Source organism: Macaca fascicularis, chromosome 2 (assembly GCF_037993035.2).
Source record: "Macaca fascicularis isolate 582-1 chromosome 2, T2T-MFA8v1.1".
Lineage (NCBI taxonomy): Eukaryota > Metazoa > Chordata > Mammalia > Primates > Cercopithecidae > Macaca > Macaca fascicularis.
The window spans coordinates 129,358,565-129,369,178 of NC_088376.1; the positions used below are offsets into that span (position 1 = coordinate 129,358,565).

Consider the following 10,614-nt stretch of genomic DNA (forward strand, 5'->3'; position numbering starts at 1 on the left):
GTTCTGTTTATGTGATGGATTATATTTATTGATTTGCATATGTTGAACCAGCGTTGTATCCCAAGGATGAAGGTGACTTGATCATGGTGGATAAGCTTTTTGATGTGCTGCTGGATTTGTTTTGCCAGTATATTATTGAGGATTTTCACATTCGTGTTCATCAGGGATAATGTTCTGAAATTTTCTTTTTTTGTTGCGTCTCTGCCAGGTTTTGGTGTCAGGATGATGTTGGCCTAATAAAATGAGTTAGGGAGGAGCCCCTCTTTTTCTGTTTGGAATAGTTTCAGAAGGAATGGTACCAGCTCCTCTTTGTACCTCTGGTAGAATTCGCCTGTGAGTCCGTCTGGTACTGGGCTTTTTTTTTGGTTTGTGGGGTATTAATTACTGCCTCAATTTCAGAACTTGTTATTGGTCTGTTCAGGGATTCGACTTCTTCCTGGTTTAGTTTTGGGAGGGTGTATGTGTCCCGGAATTAATCCATTTCTTCTAGATTTTCTTGTTTATTTGCATTGAGGTGTTTATAGTATTCTCTGATGGTAGTTTGTATTTCTGTGGGATCGATGGTGATATCCCCTTTATCATTTTCTGTTGTGTCTGTTTGATTCTTCTCTCTTTTCTTCTTTGTCTGGCTAGCAGTCTATCTATTTTGTTAACCTTTTCAAAACATCAGCTCCCAAATTAATTGAGTGTTTTACTTCCAATTATGTGGTCAATATTAGAATAAGTGTGATGTGTTGCTCAGAAGAATGTATATTCTGTTGATTTGGGGTGGAGAGTTCTGTAGATGTCTATTAGGTCCTGTTGGTCCAGAGCTGAGTTCAAGTCCTGAATATCCTTGTTAATTTTCTGTCTTGTTGATCTATCTAATATTGACAGTGGGGTTTTTAAATCTCCCACTGTTGTTTTGTGGCTGTCTCTTTGTAGGTCTCTAAGAACTTGCTTTATGAATCTGGGTGCTCCTGTATTAGGTGCATATATATTTAGGATAGTTAGCTCTTCTTGTTGCGTTGATCCCTTTACCATTATATAATGCCCTTCTTTGTCTTTTTTTTTATGTTTGTTGGTTTAAAGTCTGTTTCATCAGAGACTAGGATTGCAACCCCTGTTTTTTTTTTTTTTTTTTTTTTTTTTTGCTTTGGTTTCAGTTGCCTTTGGCATCCTCATCATGAAATCTTTGTGTGTTCCAATGTCCAGAATGGTATTGCCTAGGTGTCTTCCAGGGATTTTATATTTTTAGGTTTTATATTTAAGTTTTTAATCATCTTGAGTTCATTTTTATATATGGTATAAGGAAGGGGTCCAGTTTCAATCTTGTACATATGGCTAGCCAGTCATCCCACCACCATTTATTGAATAGGAAATCCTTTCTTTCTTTATTGCTTGTTTTTGTCAGCATTGCTGAAGAGCAGATGATTCTAGGTGTGTGGCCTTACTTCTGGTCTTTCTGTTCTGTTGGTCTGTGTGTCTGTTTTTGTACCAGTACCATGCTGTTTTGGTTACTATAGCCCTGTAATATAGCTTGAAGTCTGGTAGCCTGATGCCTTTAACTTTGTTCTTTTTGCTTAGGATTATCTTGGCTATCTGAGTTCTTTTTTTGGTTCTATATGAATTTTAAAATAGTTTTTTTCTAGTTCCATGAAGAATGTCAGTGGTAGTTTAATAGGCATAGGGTTGAATCTATTATATAAATTGCTTTGTTCTCTGTGGCCATTTTCACGATATTGATTCTTCTTGCCCACGAGCATGGAATGTTTTTTCGTTAGCTTGTGTCATTTCTGATACCTCTGAGCAGTGTTTTGTAGTTCTCCTTGTAGTATCTGTCACCTCCTTGGTTAGCTGTAATTCTAGGTATTTTGTTTTTTTTGTGGCAGTTGTGAATGGGAGTTCATTCCTGATAGGTCTCTTGGCTTGCCTGTTGATGTATAGGAATGCTAGTGATTTGCGTATGTTGATTTTGTATCCTGAGACTCTGCTAAAGTTGTTTATCAGCATAAGGAGCTTTTGGGCCGGGATTATGGGGTTTTCTAGATATACAATTGTGTCACTTACTGAGTTTTTAACGTGAAGTCGTGTTGAATTTTATCGAAAGCCTTTTCTGCATCTATTGAGATAATCATGTAGTATTTATTTATTTATTTTGTGCATAACTCTTTCCTCAAGTTAGAGGGAGAAAATAAAATTGCAAGCCAAGGTGGAATTTGTTTGGAAGGCTCTGTGTGATGTTCTCATATAAATTACAGAAATGAGTAGTCTTAGAATATCAGAATAAAATAGAACTTAAAAAAATCCATGTAGTAGTAGGACCAAAAAAAAGTGTAATTAGCTAGTTAACATTCTGTCTGCTATGTAGTAACCTATTTATATGGGTAATTTATTGATTACCACACGAGATTGTTAGGAAAATCTTTGTAGCAAAAATGGCCATGATGCTCAAATGTGTGGACAGTAAAGAATCCACTTTGCTTTTGGCTCTTAGTTGTTACATTTAAAAGATCTCAAATGAATTTACTCTCATTGCAGTTAAAAAATATAAACTGTTAACCTCTTATCAAGAACACTTTACTGCTGTTCTTTATATTAAAGTTAGGCATACGCTGAATCTCATAAAAACTGCTTGGATACAGAAAAAAAGTTGATTTATCTCGTGCAAATCAAAAACCCCAAACAATTTACAACCTATTTTGTAGTTTAGAGGATATTAAACAGGCATCACTCATGTTTTGGGGCATCTTGAAGCATTATTCAATATATGTGATCTTGTCAACTTGGATGGCTTTTGCGTTTTCTCAGATTTGCTTGTGTGTGTGTGTGTGTGTGTGTGTGTGTGAGAGAGAGATGGAGTCTCACGCTGTTGGCTGGAGTGCAGTGGTGTGATCTCAGCTTACTGCAAGCTCTGCCTTCTGGGTTCAAGCAATTCTCCTGCCTCAGACTCCCGAGTAGCTGGGATTACAGGCGCACACCACCACACCCGTCTAATTTTGTGTGTGTGTGTGTGTGTGTGTGTGTGTGTGTGTGTGTGTGTTTAGGCAGAGTCTTGCTCTGATGCCCAGGCTGGAGTGCAGTGGTGTGATCTCGGCTCACTGCAAGTTCCGCCTCCTGGTTCACACCATTCTCCTGCCTCAACCTCCCGAGTTGCTGGGACTACAGGCACCCACCACCATGCCCGACTAGTTTTTTGTATTTTTAGTAGAGACGGGGTTTCACCGTGTTAGCCAGGATGGTTTCAATCTCCTGACTTCATGATCTGCCTGCCTCAGCCTCCCAAAGATTTTTTGTATTTTTAATAGAGACGAGGTTTCACCATGTTGGCCAGGCTGGTCTTGAACTCTTGACCTCATGATCCACCTGCCTTGGCCTCCCAAAGTGCTGGGATTACAGGTGCGAGCCACCGCGCCTGGCTGTGTGTGTTTTTAAAACTATTTTTTAAATTCCATTTCTTGGCCGGACATAGTGGCTCATGCCTGTAATCCCAGCACTTTCGGAAGCTGAGGTGGGTGGATCATGAGGTCAGGAGTTTGAGACCAGCCTGACCAACGTGGTGAAACCCCATCTCTAATAAAAATAGAATAATTAGCCAAGTGTGGTGGCAGGCACCTGTAATCCCAGCTACTCGGGAGGCTGAGGCAGGAGAATAGCTTGAACCCGGGAGGCAGAGGTTGCAGTGAGCCATGATCACGCCATTGCACTCCAGCCTGGGTGACAGAGCAAGACCCCGTCTCGGAAAAAAAAAAAATTCGATTTCTTAAAGAATTGGAACCATCAAAGTTGGCAAGCATTAAGCATGCTAATTAGTTCAACATACTGACCAGTTCTCTGAATTATTAGTTCAAAGAAGCATGTGGACAGGGATGAAATTAAATTTGGGAATTTTTCACTCTAGTTGTTTTAGGATACTTAGGTTTGCTTTGATCTGTAAATAACAGATGCTTTTTCATGCATGGTGTAGAGTATATCAAACATGTTCAAAACTTCAGATACTTAAAATCAAGTTATTTTCCTGATATGCATGCATTTGCTTTATTTTAAAAAATAAACTGGCATGAAATAGGTGTAAGGCCATACATAAAATTTGCTTTATTAATTGCTAAAATATATTGCTTATTTAAATAATCAGTTTTAAGAGTAAAAGCTTTGGCAACTGTGAAAGCATAGGGAGTATGTGTTCATATGTGTGTGTACTATATGTGTATACATAATATACTTTTAGGTATCTAGTGAAGATGAATGTCTGCTTTTATTAGCTAAATATTCTATTTAACTTAATAATTGCTTAATCACTAGAATGAAAATAAAACTTTGTAGACTGAACAGAAACATTGTTTTTAACGTAAGTGTCATAGTTGACTACCTTTTTTGGCTCTTAACCAAAATTTTAGTAGGGGGAAGAACTTTTTTAACGAATGGCATAAAATGGATGGCAGATGGGATGAGAAAGGTGCAGGACCAAGAGTGTAAGAACTGAGAAGTCCTCGATTCTGTTTTCCACACTCCCTGGTCAGAAGGCTTGATTGGCATAGGCCCTAATAGTGTAGGCTGCAGGAAGCAATGTGACGAGAGTCCAGATTGTCATTCAGTGGTGTAAGCCTCCCATTTATAAGTAATAATAGGAATAAGAATGTCTGGCATTGAGTCGGGTGCAGTGGCTCACGCCTGTAATCCCAGCACTTTGGGAGGCTGAGGCGGGTGGATCACCTGAGGTCAGAAGTTCAAACCAGCCTGGCCAACATGGTGAAACTCCCATCTCTACTAAAAATACAAAGAAATACCTGGGCATGGTGGTGGGTGCCTATAATCCCAGCTAGTCAGGAGGCTGAGGCAGGACAATTGCTTGAACCTGGGAGATGAAGGTTGCAGTGAACTGAGATCGTGCCATTGCACTCCAGTCTGGTCAACAAGAGTGAAACTCCTTCTCAAAAAAAAAAAAAAAACAAAAAAAAAACAATGTCTGGCATTAATTCTAGAACTGAGATGCTCTTTTGCTTAGTAAAGTCATTTTTTCTTTTTGATCATTAAACTACATGAGGTTTTGTAATGCATTCCATTCGTGGCTGTTCTTTATCAAAATATTACTATAACAGTAGCTTCCTTAGTACATCAGACATCAGGACACTGAAGGTCTAGTTGCAATCTTGCCACTTACTATCTTGTGCCTTTTGAAGTTGTTTAATCTCTCTGGGTATTGATTTCCTCCTTTTAAAAATAGTTGGTAAACTATGACCTGTGGGCGAAATCTAGATCCCAGCCTGTTTTTGTAATAAAGCTTTATTGGCGTGCGGCCACTTTCTTTCATTTAGGTATTGTCTGTCTGCTTTCACACAACAATGGCAGAGTTGAGTCGTTGTGACAGAGGCTGTATGGACCATAAAGCCTAAACTATTTATTGTCTGGCTCTTTACAGAGAAAGTTTGCTGAATCCTAGACTAGATCATCTTTGAGGGCTGTGCGATGCCTTAGAGTAGATTTCCTTTTTGTCAATTTCTCTTTAATTCTAAGCTCTCAAAGTCTGTCTGTCTTTAAAGGATATAGCATATCATTTCCTTGTTATCAAATTTGCAAATTATGAAAAGAAGGAAAATACTGAGTAGATCATTGGTTCCCAAAGTACAGTCCTTCCACGAATAGCAGCCGCATTCCCTAGGAACTTGTTAGAAATGCAGACTCTAAGTTCCCACTTGAGACCTTCTGAATCAGAAACTTGGGGTGAGGCCCAGAATTTGTGTTACACACCCTCTGAATGATTCTGATGAATTCTGAAGTGTGAGAACCACTGGACTAGGTGTTACCAAGTTCAGTTAACCGATTTTCTTCTTCTGTTTTGAAAAAAAAGAAAAGCTTAAATACCAAAACCATTTGGTAGATATATCAGGAGGAAAATACATTGTTTGATATTATTACTAAACTGGTGGAATTAATATTTTCTCTAGTCAAACTGTTTGTCATAAATTGTGGATAATTTTTAATGAGAAATTTCTGAGAGGTATATCTGTGTCACCTTCAGCATATTTTTAATGGACAGAAAAGTAAATATGATTAGTTTCTTTGTGGGGTTTTCTTTTCTTGGTGGGAGATCACTTTGATTTATTTCAAAACTGATGATTTATAATAAACAGTTTTCAGAATAAAAGAATTACATTAAGAATTAATTTGCTTGTGAAGAAATGTTTTAAGGAAGAGCATTTAAGGGGCACAGCAGCCTCTCTGCTGTAGCTGGATTTCTTCCCCATTTTTAGTGACATCAGTGTTGAATTGACTTTTTCCTCAGTGCTAAAAGCTGCTAGAAATGAGCACCAATCACACTACTGATCTGTGTTAGGAAAGATCACAAACACAGTGCTTTGTAATAAATCTCAAAAAGAGGAATAGCAAAATTGTACATGTCAAGAAAGCATTACAGGATGACATTGTTATTTGGAGAATTGCTTTCATCTTTGAGATATCTCACACCTGCTTCATTTGGCATAGAATGTTTCCATTTCATGAAAAACAGTCTTTTCCCTCCCCCAGATCCCAAGTTATATAGAAACAGTATGCTAAGAAGGGAAAAATTTTAACATAAAAACTCACTTGAAGGTGCCATTTAAAAACGCAATGTATAAACTGAGTTAACTAACTTTGTTTTGTTGAAAAGGGACCTTTGGTTCATGTGTGTTTATGTATGTGTACACATGAATATGTACCTGTGTATGTATGTATTACTGTGTGTTTATATGTGTATGTATGTAGTTCATTTGATGTGCATGTGTATGCACCTATTTCTATGTATATATTTAAAAGAATACGTACAACAGACTGTTTTTTGGAGGCAAAGTCTCCTTGGCTGGAGTGTAGTGGCACAATCTCAACTCACTGCAACCTCCACTTCCTGGGTTCTAAGCGATTCTCATGCCTCAGCCTCCTGAGTAGCTGGAACTGCAGGTGTGTTCCACCATGCCTGGCTAATTTTTGTGTTAGTAGAGACTGGGTTTTGCTTTGTTGGCCAGGCTGGTCATGAACTCCTGGCCTCAAGTGATCTGCTCACCCAGCCTCCCAAAATGCTGGGATTACAAGTGTCAGCCACTGTGCCCGGTGAACAAACTTTTGTATATGTAATCCTCTAATACTCATTTTTAACTACTTCTCAAATCTGTGTTAACCCTCAGTCACTAACACAGTTCCATAGGCCATATTTATTACTGCTTCTTTCACTTTTCTCCTTTCCTAATGCATGAAAAATACAATATGATCCAAGGGAGGTATGTGTGCATGGGGTGTGTGTTTATAGAGTAATAGTTAAATGTCTTGAAACAAACTGATTTGGATTTTTAGGCTGTAGATGTTTTTGTTTTTTATTAAATGTCTTGATTGTTTGACTGTCATCATGGTTGTTTGTATAACTCCTTGAGAAGCTTCCTCGTGCGGGTAGTTTTTGAAAAGGGGAATATTTATTTGCTTCAGTTTTTCAGGGGATGGTATCATACTGCTTTTTCACATTTTGTGAATGACTTATTTGGCTATCTCTGGGCAAAATCCAGTTAAAAATAATAGTATTTAATATTTAATAAACTACCAGGCTTTTGAACCATCTGGAACTTTATTTTCTTTGCATGCAGCATCTGAGTTTCAGCTGTTAGCGTTTCTCCTTTGCTCTGGGAAGGGTCAATTGCTTTTAAAGTCTTTGAAGCTTGCTGTGTCAGCCCTTTTCATATTTTCAAAATGCCCGTGTAAAAGGGCTTTTCATCCATTCATGCTGATAATTCTTTTGAACTTGAGGTTTGAACCAAGCTAATCAAATTTAATTATAGCTTAAATCCTGTTACAGTGAACTCCAGTGGACTTCTAGGCTAGGGTTTTTTTTTTTTTTTTTTTTGGTGTTATATTGGAATTTAGCCATTACCAATATTACTTGAAGTGAGCACACCATTGACTGCAGTTTGGGAGACCTTTTGTAATGGCCAGATTTTAGTTCTAGTGACATTGGCAATATGATTTGAACTTTATTCTTTTCCAAAGGAAATAATTGATTTAGCCACAAGTAAAATTTCTTGTTCTTTGCATATATTTCAAATTATCTTTTCCTATTCATCTTAAACAGCTTTGAACAATTAAAATCTTAAAACTACTTTTTAAAAGAGTCCTTCGGTGGTGATGTCGCTGATGCTTGTTTTCTGTTTTTAAGATCCATAACAGAATGAGGATTTACATACATCCTCCTAGAGATAATGTCAGGGTTTCTGCATATTTGCATAGCACTTTGAGATAGACTTTTTCATTTTTGCTTCATGTAAAAAAGTTTGAGCAGTATAATTTTCTAGAAAGAAGGAAATATAAATATTTTAGACTGTAGCATATATTAAAGGGAGGTGGACTAGTACTGATATTTTTAGTGCTTTCTTCAAAATGATTGCTAACACATGTGTATTACATTTTAGTATCTTGTTAAATTCACTTGTTAATCTGTATTTATGCTTCTGTATGTGCAAAGTTTTTTAGTTTTTCCAACACAATTTAAAATTCTACTTAAAGATTACATTTTGTTTGGATTTCTAAGCAGATTTGGGAATTATGGCATTGAAAATACTTTGTTGCTTTTTATGTCTAAATAAAGTCTGCATTTTTATAATATTGGACCAATGTTTGACCTGCTGGAATAAAATGATAGAACTCATTCTATCCTCAAAGAATTGGATCCTGAAATGGAAGACAGGGTTCATGAAGGATAACAAATAGCAGAGCTCATACAAAGGTGAAAATTTGCTTTTCTTTTTAACATTCAACTCAAAATTGCCAGTTTCCCTGAATTTGTTATAACAAGGTCTATTGTTTTAAAATGAAGTGAAATGTGAAGTTAATTTACATACTAGCTGCTTTGAAGTGTAATTTTGCTTGCCAAGTTGTTACGGATTTTTATACAGACTTTTAAAAGAATTTTTGTAATAATGCTGCCACAGTGTGTAGGACAAGTTCATGCGTTACATCTTTGATGGGCTTTAGAATTGTTTGCCACAGTTCCCACTCTGGTTGGAGGACACAACCAATTCGTCTATGCCTTTTGACTTACATGCTAGAGAGTGTGATTTCTGCATCTGTTTGTTAGTATTTTTATGTAAGCAGAAGCCAAGAATGTCATTAGAAAGTAAAGCTTTAACAAGAAGTACTGAAACCTACTAGGCAAACATAATTTATAGAGAGCAGAGGCTGACATTTTCATTTGGGAAAAATGCTTCCATTTCTGTACGTGTTTAGACAGAGTACCTTGAGCGTTGTTTTAGTCTTTTCCTGTCTACATGTTATCATTAAGAACTCAGGTGGATGGAACATATTTTATGTGTAGTTACAGAGAGATACAGAGCTAAAAGGCTACAGATACAAGCATTAGAATTTTGATGGGGATGATTAGAAACATGGACTCCGAGGGTTGCTGCCTGTCTGGGTTCAAATTTCAGCTCCAGTACTTAGCCATGTGGCTTTAAGCAAGTTATTTAAACTGTCTTATTTTCTACCTCTGTAAGATGAGAGTAACAGTAATACCAACCTCATGAGGTTGTCGGGAAAATTACATGTGTTCATACATATGAAGTGCTTAGGACAGTGCCTGATATATAGTTCTATATAAATGTTATGATTTATGATTATTGTTGTGATGATAATGATGATGGTAATATCACTAGCAGCTCTTCTGAAACTTGTTGGCCTCATCCAAGGCCTATCATTTAGCTTTATCCCGTGTCTCTAATACTCCATCTGTTGTACAGAGTATATCCTGAACTTTCCTCCCTCTGAATTTGCCCACTTGGCACCTCTTCATTTGCTCTTAAAATCTCTAGACCATAAATTTCAAAGAGGTGACCCAAAATGTTGGACTCAAGGTTTTTGAAAACTATAAGCTAACATGTTAAAATTGAGTGGTTTCATATACAACTTCAGATATCCAAGTTTTCTTGGACAATCTGGATATCTGGTCATAGTGGGCCTACATTTCTGCATTGCAGTAATTGTCTAGAACAGAGTGGCTTCCTGTTTTGACAGAAACTGTGCTCTCTATTTCATTAGAGTCCCTGCCACTTCCTGTTGTTTTGACACTTTTCTCATTCTAGTCATCGATATCATTTGTTTGGGCCATGTAATACTTATTTGCTGCCAGCAGTGTAGAGTAAGCAGTGGTTCTCCACTATGTGTTCTATATACTCATACTCCACTATTCCTTTGCTGGTAGGTCACCAGATTTTGATCCATGTGTAAAACAGATTTGTTAAAATCAAGTATGCATAATAGTGTCTTGGCTTTGTCTGTCACAAGGAACATTGAGCTGAGCTTGTGTGCTTGTGTATTAGAGCTGGATACAACATGGTGAAAAGTTTAGCCCATATTTAAGTTCAAACCAAAGATAAGTGATTAAAGCCCAAGCCAAAGACAATTGGGGTATGGGAGAGCTTTGCCTTCTGAGTGTGTAAGGGAGCACAGGTGGGGCATGCCATGTGTTCAGTGTCCCAGTGCTAGGGGTTAAGCAGGGATAAAGAGAGATAACTGATTCCTTAAAGCAGAGTTTAAGAGGACCCCCCTATGCATTCCAGGCTGTGTAGCAGCATCCCTGGCCTCTACCCACTAGATGCCAGGAGCACCTCCCCTGAGTAGTGA

The 10,614-nt window shown here is 37.6% G+C and overlaps 1 protein-coding gene across 19 annotated transcripts in view; it reads left to right on the forward strand.

The window, feature by feature from the left end:
- Positions 1 to 10,614, forward strand: part of SLC25A26 (solute carrier family 25 member 26) — a 162,793-nt gene that overhangs the window by 68,327 nt on the left and 83,852 nt on the right. The gene's annotated exons all lie outside the window — the stretch shown is intronic.